This window comes from Crocuta crocuta, unplaced genomic scaffold, assembly GCF_008692635.1.
Source record: "Crocuta crocuta isolate KB4526 unplaced genomic scaffold, BGI_CrCroc_1.0 scaffold130, whole genome shotgun sequence".
Lineage (NCBI taxonomy): Eukaryota > Metazoa > Chordata > Mammalia > Carnivora > Hyaenidae > Crocuta > Crocuta crocuta.
The window spans coordinates 13737771-13755454 of NW_027527920.1; the positions used below are offsets into that span (position 1 = coordinate 13737771).

The 17684-nt window shown below is 41.1% G+C and overlaps 1 protein-coding gene across 3 annotated transcripts in view; it reads left to right on the forward strand.

Moving 5' to 3' along the window:
• LOC144218827 (uncharacterized) overlaps positions 1–17684 on the forward strand; it is a 410681-nt gene that overhangs the window by 351965 nt on the left and 41032 nt on the right. For 2 of the 3 annotated variants that reach the window (XR_013331275.1, XR_013331273.1), the window contains 2 exons: positions 12061–12204; positions 15420–15465. The exons of the other annotated variant lie outside the window; for it this stretch is intronic. The gene's annotated coding sequence lies outside the window, so the exon portion shown is untranslated. Of the gene's footprint in view, positions 1–12060; positions 12205–15419; positions 15466–17684 lie in introns of those variants that run through there. 3 annotated transcript variants of the gene reach the window in all.

A 17684-nucleotide genomic window follows, 5' to 3' on the forward strand; every position in this document is an offset into this window, starting at 1 on the left:
GGTACGAGACAGAGTCTTAAACCTCTTGTAAACCAACTGTGGCTAGCATGGATTACTTTTGCAAATTTTACAAACACATATGACCATGTAAGCAAATTACAAGAGCCTCTCATGAGATCTTTAAAGGACTTTTGCAAGTGAGGAGGCGCTGAAGCTTAATTTTTGTTAGCTTCACAGCTAATCTGCCCGATATGAATTGCAGGATGTGGGTAAACCAGTGGGTCTCTCCCTCGTCACCTGCTTCCTTTTTAACATGGAAGGCCCCTCCACTAACGTGAGTCTGACAGCCCCTTCCTCCACACTGCCTGCCTGGACCTGAGTACCCTCCGCTGCCACCAGCCTTCTCAGCCTGAGCCCCCAAGTCAGGTCTCCCTCCTCCATGCCTCCTGACCTAAACTCAATACTGTTTCCTCCACTCCAAGAATACCAGCTGGAGTTTCAATTGTCCCATTTGTTTTATTTCATGGGTCATCAGTGACTTTTTTATACTGCGAACCCCATTTTATTTCTGCCTATGTTAATAGTGCTTCTAGGTTTGAGCTTTTCCCCAAGAGCTCCCCCCAGAACGCATCCTCTCCTTTTCATGACTGCATTCTTGGCTCAGATTTGGTAGGGCTCTTGGCCTCTGATGCTAGAGACCTCTACTTTGCTGTTATAACAATGCTAACTGTCATTTGGTTTTGTTTCAATCTGCCTCTGGATGATTAATGCAACGAATTAGTCAGGACTCCTTCAGCAGCAAGTGATGGACATCCCAAACTCTACACAGCTAAAGCAAAATGAAGGGGAATAATTTTGGCTCATGTAACTGGCCTGTACAGGGTTCTGACATCAGGCACAGTTGGATCCAAGGGCATAGACAATTTTGTCTTTATCTCTTCACCTCTTGGCTCTGTTTCTCTCTATGGTGGCTGTATTCTCTTCTGTTGTAGATGGGAGTGAAGTGCATGGCCACTAGCAGCTCCAGGCTCACAGCATCATAGCTTATGATAGAAGAAAGAGCCTGTCTTTTTCGGTCTGTACCATTAAACCTCATAGAATGGCTGTGCTTGGCTCTGCCTTTGTCACATGCCCTTCTCTTGGACTAATCACTGTAGATAGGTCAAACCAGGGTCACTTGTTTACTCCTGTCTCTAGGGACTTGAGTACCACAGTTGGCACCTGCTCCTCAGATCTCATGATGTGGGGAGAAGTCCCCGAGGTGAATAAAGAAGCACCCTGGATAAACTGAAACATGTATTTCTTACACATAGGTAAAGGCGACATTGTTGACAAATAACTTTCTTCCCTAAATTGCTAGTTTTATCCCATCAATAGGAAAGTCATTTAAAATTTGCCTGGCATACAGCATCTTCGATATTTTATTATTTTATAGATATTTCAGCTTGATCCATGTTGTATGTCAGTTTCCAGGAAACAGATTCTGAGATTTATTTGCAGAATGGAGAGTGAAGGAGGTAGGATTGGGCAGGGGAGGTATTGAACTGTGAGGTAGTTGCAGCAGAGGCTTCAGGTGATCTTACGGGAGCTCTGGAACTAGGATGGCCCTTCTGAGTTGCTCCTATTGAAGCAAGAGAGGTCAAGACGTTTTATCCTCCTTCGATGAGCCATTGAATGGAGGCTGCCCCCAGGAGTGGCTCTGTGGCTGAAGGCAGATCCTGGAGAGGACTCAGCTGTGAGCCATCAGTAGCCAACACTCCCAGCAGCTGGTCCTGGAGGGGAATGCGAGGAGTGCACTACTGTGTCCACTTCAGTTGGCTTCCAAAGAGTGAATAAAAAACTCACATAATTCTAATATTTAAATATTAAGGGACCAGGTAAGGGGCAGATATACCTTTATACATGTTATCACTCAATGTTTTGCTTTATAATCACAGATGTTGAATCAATTTAAAATCTAAATTTTAAACTGTTCTTGCCAGTGTGATGAATGTTCACTATTGTTTCAAAATTCATGATGTAAATCCAAATTCTGATGTATTCTATAGAATCTCTATAAACATGACTTAAAGGTGCGAAGCAAGATTAATTCTGAGGGCCCATGGTTATGCTGTAGAACTGTCCACCCAAGTAAGAACTAATTGGTAATCCCTCAAATCTTAGGCTCTTTTAGACCAGGAATAGCAAAATCACTGTACTCACGGTACACTATCCTTAGCACTATTTCCTCTGCGCTTCCGAGCCACGCCAGCAGCCCAGCAGCCCAGTCACTTGGAACTGGTAGGTGTGATAAATTCTGTGTCTTAATCATTTTGGGCCGCTTTAACAGAGTATCATAGAACGGATGGCTTAAACAATAAACATTTATTCCTCATAGTTCCGGAGGCTAGAGGTTTGGGATTAGGGTGCCAGCATGGTCAGGGCCCTTTTCCTGGTTTATAGGTGTTTTCTTTCTTGTTGAATCCTCACAGGGCAGAGAGACAGAGAGAGGGGGACACTGGGAGAGGGAGGGTGAGTGAGCACATTGGCTACACCCCCACCAGCCAATCCCAGGGGGACTCCAACCCCATGAGCTCATCCAAACCCAATTAAGTCTCAAAAGCCATACCTTCAAATGCCATCACATTGGGGATTAGGGCTTCAGCACATGAATTCTGAGGGGACACAGCGTTCAGTCCATAAGAGGATCGTCAGTTTAGACCTTGGGCTATCTGTACTCACAATTCACCTTTCTTAACCTCTAACAATGTCTTTTAGTTTTGACCTCTCTGCACACTAATTACCCCCATATTCCCGCTTTTAGAGTAAGAGGACTTTGAACCCATTTCCATATGTAGAATCCTGGAATTTGCTCAGTCTGCCTGTGTGGACATGCAGATGGAATTCTCCCCCAGCTGGTCCAATTATAGGCAGATGTCATGCTGCCTCTCCACCCCTCTTGATCTCCCTACCAACTCTTCTGATTAGACAGATGGCTTCCCATTTGAGCTGAACTGTAAATGGGTTTAAAGCAGAAATCACAAATGACATCCCAAGGGCTAGATCTGATAGGCAGAATTTTGTGTGCCTATATTAGCCAATATTTAACAATATGGAGATTTCACCTACAGCAAAATCTGTATTTCTCTTCTCCTAAAAAGAAAACAATCAGACAATCCAGCAATGCAAGGAAGCATTTCTACATGCCACCACCTGGCTCAAGCTGGAAAAGTAGCCACAGGTCCTACCACTCACTGTTGTATTATATCTGCTCCCTTCACTCATTTATGTTGCCTACGTGAATCTGTAGTTTATACCCCTGGATTCCGCTAGCATTCCTTCCAGGTGGTACTTGGCATCCAGTGCAAGTTACCAGCAGAAAAGAAGGGTCAAAAGCATGATCCAGTCAAGACTGAAGTGAAGAAGAAAATCAATAACAGCATGTTTCCTGATGCAGAGAAATTAGGCTTGGCTCTTTGTTGATTTCACAAAACAAGTGACATTTTTTTTTTTTATGTTTATTTATTTTGAGAGATCATGCACACACAAGGGAGGGGCAGAGAGAGAAGGAGAGAGAATCCTAAGCAGGCTTCATATCATCAGCATAGAGCCCAACATAGGGCTTAATCTCACAAACCGTGAGATCATGACCTGAGCTGAATTCCAGAGTCAAGACGCTTAACCTACCGAGCCACCCAGACACCCCTAAATGACATTTCATCTGTGGAGTGCCATGGGGGTTTTGGACAAAGGCAATTCAGAATGAATTGGTAGTAACCTCTGCCACTCATTATTTACCTTTTGTTAAGGAGAGACTTAGGAGAGTTTGGAAAATTATGTGACATGTTCCGTCATCCTGGGCCATGGATGCTGCCAAGTGAAATGTGAGATGGTTCTGCCTAAAAGAAGAGTCTTGTTGGACACGAGGAATGACCTAACTGTTTCCTCCATAGACTGGCAAGGCATACCAATAGGAACTCATACCAATGGGAACTCAGCCTGCCTCAGGTAGCCATCTGCTTATTTTGAGGCTAACAAAGGGTGAAAAAAACACAGAAGGAAAAGTATCAACAGTAGATTATTCCAGAGTAGCAGATATACTGATGGTGACAGATGAATACAGTTTTATCAGTTAATTATGAGAACTGCTACTTGGCTTACACATTAGCCCTACCAATTTTAAAAAGCAAAAAAGCCCTACCAATTTAAAAACCAAAATATCTTCACCAGGAGCTAGGTCAAGTATGCTTTCAAATCAGTTACAGGGTTTTCCTGCTTTTTAAAACAACAACAACATTTAAACTAAAGAGGTGTATTGTGTTAGGGGAGCGTGTCTTCTTTGCAGGGCTGCAGATGGGGGAGCTGATACATTTGCAGACTTCATTATACTGAGTACTCTGTTCAGAGGATGGTTCCATCTCTACTCCCCTGCCCCCACCACATGCCTTCCTGTGGTACATTACTTCCTGTAACATATACACTTCTTAATTTAATGAGTTCATTAGTCTATTATAGCTTTTCCATAGCTAGAACAGGCCAGAGCAGTGATGAATGGTTTATCAGGAAAGCAGCTCAGGGGTAGGACTTCACAGATACTGTGGCAGCACCTTAATCAGGAAATCCAAAAGAATGTTGGTGCGAGGGGAGAGGGAAGGACATTTGGATCACCAGAGAATTTCTTCCCCTGCGTCTCCTGACTCAGAAACATTAAAAAATCTAATGCAGCTTTATTCTCCATCCTCCTTTAAGCCTTAAATGTCTGCCTTTTGGGCATGGACTGTAATAGACTAGGGCTTTAGGACCAGTTTCTCTGAGAAGCAGCCGGTGTTCAAGAAGGGCCCTTGACACCATTCTGACTTAATGCTAGACACATCTGCAGCTACTTGGACAAAATTGACATTGTCTGGAGTGCAAAGCAATCGCCTAGCGCAGCATTAGGGAGCATTTACTCTTGAGCCGTGCTACCAGACAGCAAATCTTGACCTTTAGGAGTTCAGAGATTAGATTTCGTTGCTGCAGGCGTTGAAGATATTGTTAGGAATTTGTTGCTATTCAAAGCAGATTTCAGGGGTTACCTACGGGTTTAATTCATCGCATCAATCATTTTTTGGAAGGTTCTTTTAAAGCCAAGATAGCTTCAAATAAAAACTAGGATTACTTTTACATTGATTGTCACTAGTTGGTGAGGAGCAAAGGGGGAACACTCTTGAGATGCTGTTAAAGTTTTTGTATTTGTTCCTTCTCTAGCAGGTGTTCTGTGGTATTGGAGAGAAAAGGCATGCTTCTTCAATGGGTATGTGAGGCAGTGGCTGCGGGAATAGGCAGGAAATGAGAATAAGGATTTGACTCCCTCTGGTGTAGATTTCTCAAGCCCTTTAACAGATTCAGAGCACAGATCTCCTCCAGGTTATCTCAAAGTTCATCGTTTAAAAAAATACCTGTTTAAGCCAACAGGGGTTAAATGGAGCTTATTTCTTTGAGCTAGCCTGTATAGGGACCCAATCTCCTCCTCCGTTTGTGTATGGGTGTGTATCTGTGTATGCACATATGGGGAGTGAGTGTGTTCATATAGGCAGCTCTCTTATCTGGAGGTCAGTTTCCCAGCTCCCTCAGCCCTCTTGATCCTGGGGCTGTGTAGAAAAGATTTCTGAGGGTCTCTGGAAAGGAAGTACCACACAGTGGCTGGACTCAAGCCATATACTTTCTTTCTTTGAGCAGACTTTTATTTTATCCTTATTGATTTTTATTTGCCATGCAAGTCCTATTAAGCTCTTTTACTTAGCTCACCAATCCATAGTCGATTAAACACCTTGAAGAAAACTTATCTCCACTGTCTCTCTTCACCTCTCCAAATATGCTTCTTATTTCTCCAAGAGGGAGTTTGCCCTGGATAATCGTATAGCCCTGGTTTTTTTTTTTGTTTTTGTTTTTGTTTTTTTTTTTTTTGCTGCTGGAAAGTGCTAAGGATTGCTTTTCACCGCAAGTACAATAGCAGCAAAAGAAACAAGAACTAGAACCAAGGAAGGGAGAGGATACACACACATAGTAATGCACGAAGAGAGCTATCATCCCACAGCCTCATAATGGGGACCTGAGACATCAGTGAAAGTTTACACGCAGGTCAGTATATTTGGTTTAAGAAGCCAGGATAATGGATAATTATTATAAAATATGTTTTAGAAAGGTATTTATTTAACATTGCCAACATAGCCAACATATAAAAGTTCCACTGCTGGAAAGAGGAAGCTTTATTATCAAGATAAAGCACATCTTTGGAGCCGGTTGTTACTTGATGCTGCTGAAGCCATGAGACCCTTTTGTGGCAGGTGCATCTCAGGTGAGCACTGTGCCTTGTTGCTGATACTCAACATTGTGTGTGTGTGGCCAGCTGCAGAACTTCAGTGGTGAAATAAAAAAGAACCCAACTCTCTTCCCTTCAAGTGGAAGGTACAATTGCCAGGTCATTCTCTCTGTCATTTGCAGAAGAGTTCCTGTGTGCCAGGCATAACATCCCACAAGCAAGGCACTATTGCCCATTGGGCAGAGAGAAAAACTGAGGCTCCCAAAGTTACATAACTTGACTGAGGTAACACAAGCATCAAAGCACATCCCTGGGATTTAGACTCCTCTTTGCCTATTTAAAGGTCTGTGCTGGCACCACCAAACCAAGCTGTGGCTCCCACACAAATGAGTAAACTGAGGCAAATTCAGCAAATTGTCTCGAACAAGTTGCAGAAGATCACCAGAACAAATATTTCATTCTCAGTGCCCTGGTCTTCTACTAAGCCATACTCTCATCTCTCTCTGTGACATATATGTTACAATATATGTTAAAGCCACTATAAATTCATAATTTGCCAGGTATAAGTATACATGCATGCACAATACATCCATTCTCAAGAATAAGTACTAATTGCCTTTGATCTCATGGAAGTATACCTGTATATGCATTATAAACAGCTGAGCATTCCTACCATTCAAAACCAGCCTGGTATAGATTCGTTGATTCACCTATATGCAAACGGTCTACAGACAGTGATTTCCAGGGTAGCCCGAGGAGTGATTTACTTCTCAGCCAATGCTGAGATAGGGCTGAGTCTCTTAGAATTCAGGGATAAGGATGCAGTTTAGTTGGGGGAAAGGGAGAGAGGCAAACCATGAGAGACTCTTGAATGCTGACAAAAACTGAGGACTGATGGATGTGGGGGGGAAAGGGGGATGGGCATGGAGGAGGGCACTTGTGGGGATGAGCACTGGGTGTTATGTGGAAACTAATTTGACAATAAACTATTTGTAAAAAAAAAAAAAGGAAAAAAAAAAGAAATAAATCTACACAGCTGCTGGAGAATTCATTGGGCCAAGCACTATAGTCAGGACATGAGAAGTGAATAAACAGGTCAATGTGGACTTGTTTGAGTCTGGTTTTTGTTTTTCGTTTTTTGAGTTTGTTTTTTATTAAAAAATCTTTTATTGCAAAGGCAATGCATCTTTATTGCAGATAATTGAAGTATCAGTAAACAAAGAGAAATAATAAAATCCCCCCATGGTTCTACCAACTAGAGATAACAAAAGCAAACACGTTGGGGTATGTTCTCCCCTTTGTAAACATGTATTGTTTATGGAAGGATCATAGTGTATATTCTGTTTTGCAGCCAGGTTACTTCACTTAAAAATACTGCGACCATATCATTAAATATTATTCGATGTCATTTTCCTTGGCTGCATGAAAACTTACTGAATGGATGTCGCATCCGCGATGTTTATTTCATTTAATAACTTACCTAATGTGCCTCTGTTGAAACCACAGCCAGATAAATGGGGTCTTTATATATGACTGCCTGAAACAATGTCCTCAGGCCCTGTCCTTCCTCCTGTTATTACTAACTGGTAACTGAAATTTCCAGGCCACATCCCTTTGAGATGATCCTCGATAACGCATGCGGACCTCTGAGACAAACCCAGGGCCACGCTCAGCGCTGTGGTTGGGCATTCCCACTCCCCTCCGTCACGCAGCAAACGGCCCTCGTGGTGTATAGCTTCTAGGGTTCCGCAGTGCTTCCTCCTGTGCTGTAACCATCCCCACTAAGTGTGAGTCATTCTGATCCTCCATACAGAAGGGAGGCACCACATGAGGCCCAAGAAGCTGCCATGACTTGCCAGAGGGCACCCCAGTGGTGAGGCTCAAGGCCAGATTCTGACCCTGACTTTTAGATTCTCAGTTCACTGGGATTTCTATTGTAATGTGATGCTGTGAGAAGAAAAAGGAAGGGAAGGAGGAAGGAAGAACAAAACAGAAAAGCTTAAAAAACCCAGAGGCTAGGGGCGCCTGGGTGGCTTAGTCCGTTGAGCGTCCGACTTTCGCTTAGGTCATGATCTCGTGGTTGTGGGTTCGAGCCCCGCGTCGGGCTCTGTGCTGACTGCCAGCTCAGAGCCTGGAGCCTGTTTCGGATTCTGTGTCTCCCTCTCTCTCTGACCCTCCCCTGCTCACGCTGTCTCTCTCTCTCCTAGAAATAAATAAAAATATTAAAAAAAAAAACCCAGAGGCTAAAAAGATAGACGCTGGTGGTGTACGGGCATCCCCAGTCCATCCTGCGTGCCCCTGTCTGCCTTTCTCCCACTAAGATAACAGAGGAACAGAGATGAGCAGCTTTCTTGACGTGGGCTTCAGACTCAGAGGTCTCCAAAGACAAAGCCATTTCTCCCTGTGCTTTTCTAGTCACCGAATAATCAACTGCAGCTGCTCCTGGTGCCCTCCTTTCGCCTCCCTGCACTGTCCTCATCCTGCAGGGGATGTGCTCTCTAAGGGGGAACACCTGGCTCTGGGATAACAGCTGAAGACATTTGGCAAAAAAGGAGGGTGGACCTGAGCTCTGTCTTCACATTTAAAAGGGCCTGGCCTGAGCAAGAGCTGTTACACCTGAGCTCCGAGGCCTCCTCGGGCGGACAATGGCCACAGGTGAAAGGTGTTAGGGTAGCAATTTCTACCCCATACTCAGGAGCCGTTAGACTCAGCCCCTTGGCAAGCAGCGGGTGCCACAGACAGTCAGAAGCACACTGACTTGGGAGTTCGTTTTCTTCCTTCCTTCCTTTCTTTTTTTTTAATGTTTACTTATTCTTGAGAGCAAGAGACAGAGCGTGAGTGGGGGAAGGGCAGAGAGAGAGGGTGACACAGAATCCAGAGCAGCTCCAGGCTCTGAGCTGTCAGCACAGAGCCTGACATGCAGCTCAGGAACCGTGAGATCATGACCTGAGCTGAAGTCGGACGTTTAATAGACTGAGCTACCCAGGCACCCCTGACTTGGAAGTTTGTATCTCACTCTCTTGTTAGCTGTGGGCCATATGAAAGTCACACGCAGTGTCTGACTTGTTTCTTCATCTGTAGAAAGGAGGGGGAAACTGAGGTAAGTCATTATACGGATACAAAGTAATATGAACAGTGTATATATATGCAGAAAATGCCACTTATATCAGGAAGTCCTTAAGTATTGGCTTTCGTGTTCCCTGCAGCTGGAGGTTCCATCAGAAGGTGTATAGAAACCACATGGGTGGTGTCTTCACCTAAAACTGAGAGTCTGGGATTTTGTGATTTTCTCTGTGATGACACTGCTGTGTGTGGGAATGGGGGAGATATGGTAATAAGGTAAACAAAGCCCCAAGGAAAAGGCAGATACTTAGAATGATTTCTCTAAATCTCTTTGGCATGCAGATGCAGTAGACTGTGTGTCTCTAAAGTGGTGGCCACACAGTGGTTAGGAAGGCCTTCCCAGCCTCTCCAACATCCCTTCATTGTCTCCCAGGAAGACCCAGATAAATACCCAATCTAAGCACGAAGTGTTTGCTTGTAGTGGAAATTCGGCATCAACACAGGTCACTTCTCTGCCCCCCACTCCAGCCCCTAAGCTGCTCTCTGCTAGAAAAGTGGGAGCTGCTTTGCCCTATTAGTTGGTGGACTCGTTTAATGTAGTATCACCTTGAAGATAAAAAGGCCTGCTCTGTTCTTGTCTTGCCAGTGGTTAATGATTCCTTGGGTAAGAGTCACATATTAAGAAGCTATATAGAATCGGCTCACCTGCCCTATCTCCTAATGTTGGATACCCATGAGGAGAAGCGGGGTACTTAGAAGAACACATATCATTTGGGGTAGCATGAGGAGAACGCAAAGAAAAGCCTTCTTCCCATGAAATAATTTTTCGAAATGTTTGTTTCGGGGGTGTGGGAAGCAGGGAAGGGGCAGAGAAAGAGAGGGAGACAGAGAATCCCAAGCTGACTTCACACTGTCAGGGTGGAGCCCGTTGGCAGAGCTTGAATTCACGAACTGTGAGATCAGGACCCAAACCGAAACCAATAGTCAGATCTTTAACCGACTGAGCCACTCAGGCGCCGCCCCCCCCCCCCCCCCCCCATGAAATCATTTTTGACTGTAGAGCAAGGTTTGGTAGTCTTTCCAAAACAGTGAACTGTCCAACTACTTTTATTTGGCACCCAACTAATTTGTTCTTTCATCCGTCCAGTTAATTGATACGTATTTATTGAGCAGCTTGGTAGGTCCTGAAAATACAGCATTGATTCACAGGGTTCCTGCCCATATGAAGTTTGGAGTTGAGTGAAAGAGTTGCTCTGAAGCTCAGGGACCTAGGCTGTGGTCTGCCCAGCCATGGTGGGCTGTCACATCATTGTCACCAGACTGAGGTAAAAGTGTGGCTGTCACATCACTGTCACCAGACTGAGGTAAAAGTGTGGCTCACTCAGCCATGGCACCATAGCACCTTGGACTCCTGCTGAGCCAGGATCCCATTGAGGAGGTAGAAAGATAGGGTCACTCACATAGTGCCTCAAAGATTAGAGAAGAGCAGGTGGTAAATCATTTCCAAGACTTTATAAACTTCTGTAGGCTAATTCCAAAATAAGCTAAATGACACAGAACTTACTAATGACCTGAAATACTCATTTTTCTACTCCCTGTGCTTTTGTGCTAGTTTTTAACCATATACTTCCTACCTATTATCCTGAGTTAAAATATTTTGATTTTTCCTTCTCTTGCCACTCACTCTTCTCTGAGCTCAGTCTATCCCCAGTTTTGGTCCAAAACTTGAGGATCTCCCTTGGGAGAGACCTTACAGTCCCGAGGAATAAGATAGTGAGGAAAGAAAGGAGACAGAAGTTACAATCACTAAAGCATCTATAACGTCAAAGCCAAGGTCATGATAACATGATGGCACAATCACCACAACATCAAATCTCTGTCCCTAAAAATTCAAGTCTGACAACCAAGATTTTTCTCAAGTTTGTAACAAACTCCCTGGTGGCAAAACGGAGCCTGAACTGACATGAGTCTATTTATAATCTTGTATTTATCTTACTTAGTATGAATATTCATACATTTCATTAAAGAAATATTAATGTGTTTAATTAGGAGATGCTGCCACATATCCTGTTGGGGGTGTTATGTAATTTATGGAAAATGCCCCATATTACCTTTCTAACATTCAAAAGATTCTGAATTCTTAAACACATTGATCTCATGGATTTCTTTTAAGGGGCTATGGAACTATATATTTTCTTCCCTCTGCCTTATGATCTACTTTTTATCTTTCATCAAGACAATTTTTCTTTAATTTTCTTGAGAGTACAAAGCAGAATCTTTTCTAAAACACTTTTTGCTTCTTAGCCACATATACTTTCCCCATTCCCCCCCCTCCCCCCATCGCAATTAGGTTAGCACCTTGGGCTCTTTTCGTAATTAAAAAAAATAATAAAGTCCCTATGTATTTTTGTATCATCTTTCTTTTAAAAAAAAAAACAGCTTTATTGAGGCATAGTTTACATATTATAAAATTCACTTGTTTTGAACCTATAATTCAGTGACTTTTAGTCCATTTACAGGGTGGTAGGAACATCACAATCCAGTCCTAGACCATTTCCATCACCCCTAAAAGAAAACCCTCACCCTTTTGTAGTCCTTCCCTTTCTGACCCGCAGGCAAATACTAACCTACTTTCTGTCTGTATTGGGAGACCATGCTATATGCCAGCCAAAGTGCAAAGTCTTTTTTGAGGAAACTGAGGCTCAAGTAACTAGTAAAGGTTAAAGTTAGGATTTGATGCAGATCCTCCCAACTCTAGAATCCATGATCTTTCCCAGGGCTGCCAGAGGACGTCAAGAGTGACCACTTGCTGGACAAGAGCAGAAACAATGGTGGCCCAAACATGGATGTCGGAGAGAGGAGTGACCACCAGCAGGTGGTGAACTGGATGACCTTTGGGTGCCAGCCAGTTCTGAGCTTCTGTGAGTCTATAAATCCATAAAATGCTTCCAACTAAGCCAGGGACTTATTTTAATGAGTAGATAAGAATGATGTGTCATGAACAGACTAATTGCATATAAAAGGAACGCTTCTGAAGTGCACAGTGTGTTCCCTTAAGCACTTTAAACGCCCCCCAGAGATGCTGTTTGCAGTGACAATTTGCATTATCAATGAAGAGGCAGTTTGCCAAGCAAAGGGGAGCATCAGCCTCACCATGATTCAAGTCACCACACATTCCAACATATTGATGTCCAAATTAATGAAACCTTTTGATAGATTTATTTTCTCACCTTTTAAAATTTAAAAGTGGTACTGCTGATATAATTGTAGTGGTATGCTGGTGTTGGAGGTACATAAGACTGGTTGATAGATGAAATACTTGGTTGTGTAATTGAGGAAACATCTATTATGTTGTTGTTGTCACTGTGATTATTATTAAGAATTAACTTTTTCTGTCCATCAAGAGAAGTCCATTCTCAAAGCCAGCCAGCTACCACCCTCTTGACTCTCCTTTCTGCATCGTACCCGCTCTGTGATCCAGACTGTTACCTGCTCCTCCCACATCCCCCAGATTTTAGAGACCGTGTGTTCTTTCTGTACCTTCTGCCTGATCAAAACCTAGGTCTAGGAAAACACTTATGATCCATTACTTATGCCTTGGTATGATATTTGGATCACTAAAATCTCCAAATAGAGATTCCAGACCCACTGGTTTTAAAGCCTGTGGCAATTTTGGAGGAAAAGGTAATTTTATCTCTGATAAAGATACTTCAATGCACAGGCAAGAATTTTGTAATCCATTGACTTTTCTGGGTGCTTTTAAATGTTATTGCACATTGCTGAAAGATAAACTTGTGGCATATTGAAGTTGTTAAGGGTTTATTTGAGCAAAAATCAATTAGAATTGGACAACATCCAATCTAGAAGATAGAAGGAACTATACTAAAAGACTCTTATGGGCAGAAGAGAGTAGGAATAAGAAAGTAATAATGGGTGAAGAAAAGTAGGTTGGTTATTGCAGCCTTTACTTTCAGGGATGGCAGAGGTCTATCAGGTAGATGACGTCACTAGTACCCACTGATCAGCCGGTTTAAGATTTCATTTCTGGGTGAGCTGAAACTATAAGTTGTGTCTTAGTTGGGTGACATGGGGCTTAGCATAAGCAATTCCACTCCGGGCCTGTTGTCATGTTTTTAACAATTCTCTCTTTTGATTAGATTTTTAGCCTGAGAGATGTGATCAAAATTTAAGGCATTTTACTACTCCAAGCTACCTCCCTGGAGTTCTTGCAGTTTTTTCCTTCATCTGTGTGATATTCACAGGACATAATGTCTTTTTGATGACTCTCTTTGCGGCATTCACAGATCACAACACCATGTTCACATTCTTTGGTCATTCTCTTTGTTCCTTTTCTGATATTCTAGTCTTAGGAAGATCATTTGTTTGGTGGTTAGTGGCTGCAAACATGCATTTGAAGCTTTTGAGAGAATACAGTGTACCAGGGAGACTACTATAATTATTATAAGCAGGATAATTCCCAGTGTTTGGAGAGCACTTTAGAACCATGGCTCCCAAGGCTCAATACAATCAGAATCAAATAAGTCAAAGAAAAGACTCCATTGACAGAGTCACTTTCTTAAGCCAGCTGCCTTATTAGTGATCTAGTATAAGTGGAGTTTCAACTTCCCCAGAAGTGTCAATCCAAGTGCAGCAAATGGCGTTGGCCATGGCACAAACACCACTCTGCTCAGGTAAAAAGTAATCAAAGACTATTCCATTATCAAGAACAACTTTGCCCAGAGAGTCAGCAGCTTCTGCAGTCCCTTCAAGAGTTAAGAAGAGGTTCCTGATCATAGCCCCATTTGTATATGCTCCTATCCAGTGCAGTAGGGATCTGCCAAAAGAAGCAGATTTTGAATCATGACTGACTCCTGGTAATTCCCATTTGAGTCTATGGCTCAGGATTGGAAAGGTGATAGCCAGGGTGGCCAGTAAAATTCAAGGGTCTCTTGACTGCATAGGCGGGTTTTATTCTGGTTATCCTTGCATTATGTCCCTTTCTTTGTGCAGAGTCTAGATACACAGTTGTTAACCAGAGACAGCGTTTTGGATCCTGACACAATAGAAGGCTGAGTTTTTTACAGAGACGCTGAGGTACTGGAAATCAGGGAGAAGTTTATGAAAGGAATTACTACACGATAACCAGCATGATGGCAAACCCATCAGTTGTTTGTAGGTTGGATTACTAAGCCCTTTGCCATGGGCTGAGATATACGAACATTGGCATTGTCTGTCCAGGCCAGAACAAGACAAAAGGTGAACAAAAAAGGTGAACAAAAAAATCATAAAGACTTTCATGGTATAAAAATTAGGATCAGAGAGGAAAGGAGGAATATAAAGAAATTTTCTTAATCTGCCATTTTTGGAGGAAGCAGTCTACCTTGGTGTTGGCTACTTTTGCTCCCACTCAGTTTGATTCTAAGGTCTCTCAAGCATTTGCATGGGACAGATGTTAGCTGGAGTCTTCTGTAGTAGAAAAATACATACCCAGGGCTTAGCACCTTGACCATATGTCAGTGGTCAGTAGTACTTAGGTGGATCCCTTCCATGAATCTCACTTTTTCAAAAGCATCAGAGTAAAACTGTAACTGTCTGTAAAATGGCAGTTTAAAAAGGCCTATAGTTAAAGATCTAATGAGAGTTCATTACAGTAGAATTGACAAGGAAATTTGGTTATTTCTATGGCATACAACATTTTAAGATAATAGCCAGAATTATGACTGATAGAATTATTCCAAGACATATTAAATTTTTAGGAATTTCATGCAATTTTTAGAACACTAGTATTAATAACATGCATTCATACAAACCTAAAAAGGTTTATCATCACTTATTTCACAATGCTTCTCATGTAATTTAAGATGTCAAATAAACCTAAGTAGCTTAATATCAGTCTTTTACAAGGTGAGAGACAAATCCTTTGAGATTTTCCAGGGACTCTCTGAGAAATCTCAAAGTTAGTTTGCAGTCAGAGACTCCATTTAGAATGTGTGGAGAAAATGTCAAAAGGTTTGAACAGTTGACAAATGGGATCGCATTTGTTCGCATTTTTTAACATTTTGAACATTTTGCATTTTGAACATTTGACAAATGAGATCATTATGAAATAATACTTGTTTTTATCTCTTTAACCAAGGTGACAGTAGAAGAAGGCAGATACAGAAAATTACAGAGTTGTGACCAAGAAGACCAGGTTTTCTTGAATAATGAAAGATCTGATAAAGACTGCATGAAAAACAATAAATTATTTTGATAAGACACAAAATCTTGACTGTCCAAGCAGATTACATAAAAGATAAAAACGTTGGTTACGATTTTCTATTAAGAGCAGACCAATAATCTAATTAAACTTTATGCTTTTAGTAGAAAACAAAATTCTAAGTTTGCATCAGTGTACTTCTGATATTAAACCCATTCTTTAAAATTGTAAATTAATTCATTACAATCTTAGCCTGACCATGCAAAAATTTCTTTCCCCGAGTTTCCTTTTCTACAAATATTCTACAACTTTTTAACATACATGCAGATTTTGTCCTAAGTTTTCTTCTTTCTCATTCTGGAACAAGGAATCATTTTACTGTCCTTACCTACTTTTCATACTTTTCATAACTCTTTCCCTTCACTATTATTATTTCTAGGTGGTTTAATTACATATATTGATTATAATTTTCAGCCCTTAGATTCTTTATAGTGAAAACTAAGAAGTAAGAATGGTGGACTGTTGTATTAGCATTCTGTGGACTGCAAATTTATAAAAATAGTTTATAGTTTCTAGAAGCATATTCTTCCTCATAGTAAACTTTATAATGTGATAATAAATATGTTTATTAATAGACCCAAGTATCTTTAGTTCCTCTGTAAAAGAAAGCCAAAAGTGAGTAGACCTATGTTCAGTAACTAATGTTTGAATATTTTATATCATTTGGAAATGAGCTAGATACACAATGAATAGCCATCATTTAACTTATATCAGTATAACCTTAAGGCTTCAAATTACTAAAAAGATTTTGGAAACTATTTGTCAGTAGACACAACATAAAGCCTAATTATTGTTGAAATGTTTACTTACAAACCTTTATCTTACATGTTTAATTAATTTGTTCTTAACAATTATTTTTACAGAAAATTTCATAGTCTATTAAACAGCTAACCATCATCTTAAGTTATCTTTTTTTTGATGGTGGATTCTGTAACAGAACATGAGCTTATTTGACTTTTAGTAAATCTAAGTAGAATAAAAATAAATTTCTATTTAATGCTGATAATTCTAAAGACATGTATGTTTTAATTAAACTAACAAACTTAAACTTGCTTTTATTTATCAAAGATCATCGTAAATGATGTGAACTTGAAAAACATTTAGGTTAGTTTCTGTATTTCTTAGAGTATACTTTATATAAACACTTGTCTTCAAATAGAGCTCTTTACAAATTAATTTTGACAATACTGACCAGTGGTACAAAAATCCACATTTATAACCTACCTACCTAGACATATATAAACATACGGACAGTTACACATACAAAGAGAGATCTTACAGCTTTCATTTAAAACTTTAAGCCACAAGATGGGCATTATTACGCAAAACTCACTAGTTTCTGAAGAGCACCTGTATTCAAATGTGGCAGAACGGCATAAGTTAAAGTTACTTTGGGGGGCAGGCACCTGAGTGGCTCAGTTGGTTAAGCATCCTACTTCGGCTCAGGTCATGATCTCACGGTTCGTGGGTTCAAGCCCTTTGTCGGGCTCTGTGTTGGCAGCTCAGAGCCTGGAGCCTGTTTCAAATTTTGTACCTCCCTCTCTCTCTGACCCTCCCCTGCTCATGCTGTCTGTGTCTGTCTGTCTGTCTCTCTCTCTCTCTCTCAGAAATAAATAAAACATTAAAAAAATAAAAAAATAAGTTATCTTTTTAAACTTTTGCCTGTATTTGTGAAAGAAACTTTTAAGATTTTTTGTAGGCTGAGTTTTTAAATATGCTTTCCTTTTTTCCCCTCTCTCATAAGAATTACTTGTTTCTTAGAGAAGACGGAGTAGAATATTCATATCTCAAAAGGCACAGAGAAAGAATGCAAATTTCCAAGAAGGACTTTTGTTTCCTAAATTCAGATCATTTACAGTATCTGCAAGCCTTTTGAGATGAATAGGGAAGTTTGGGGATTGGTAAAAAAGATAGGTGGGCTTTGAATTATTTCTAGAGCCACATTTCTATTCTTATAAAGACTAAATTTGTAAGACAAGTACAATTGTCTTTAATTCCTCAAAGACCTGGGTTGCAACCTGAATGATATCAAGAGGCTGACACAACCATCCAATTACATTATCTTCAATTTCCTTTTTTATATCAGAGAGAAAATCTTTAATCAAAAGTTTGCTATGTTCTAGATTTAAGGCTGTATTTCTT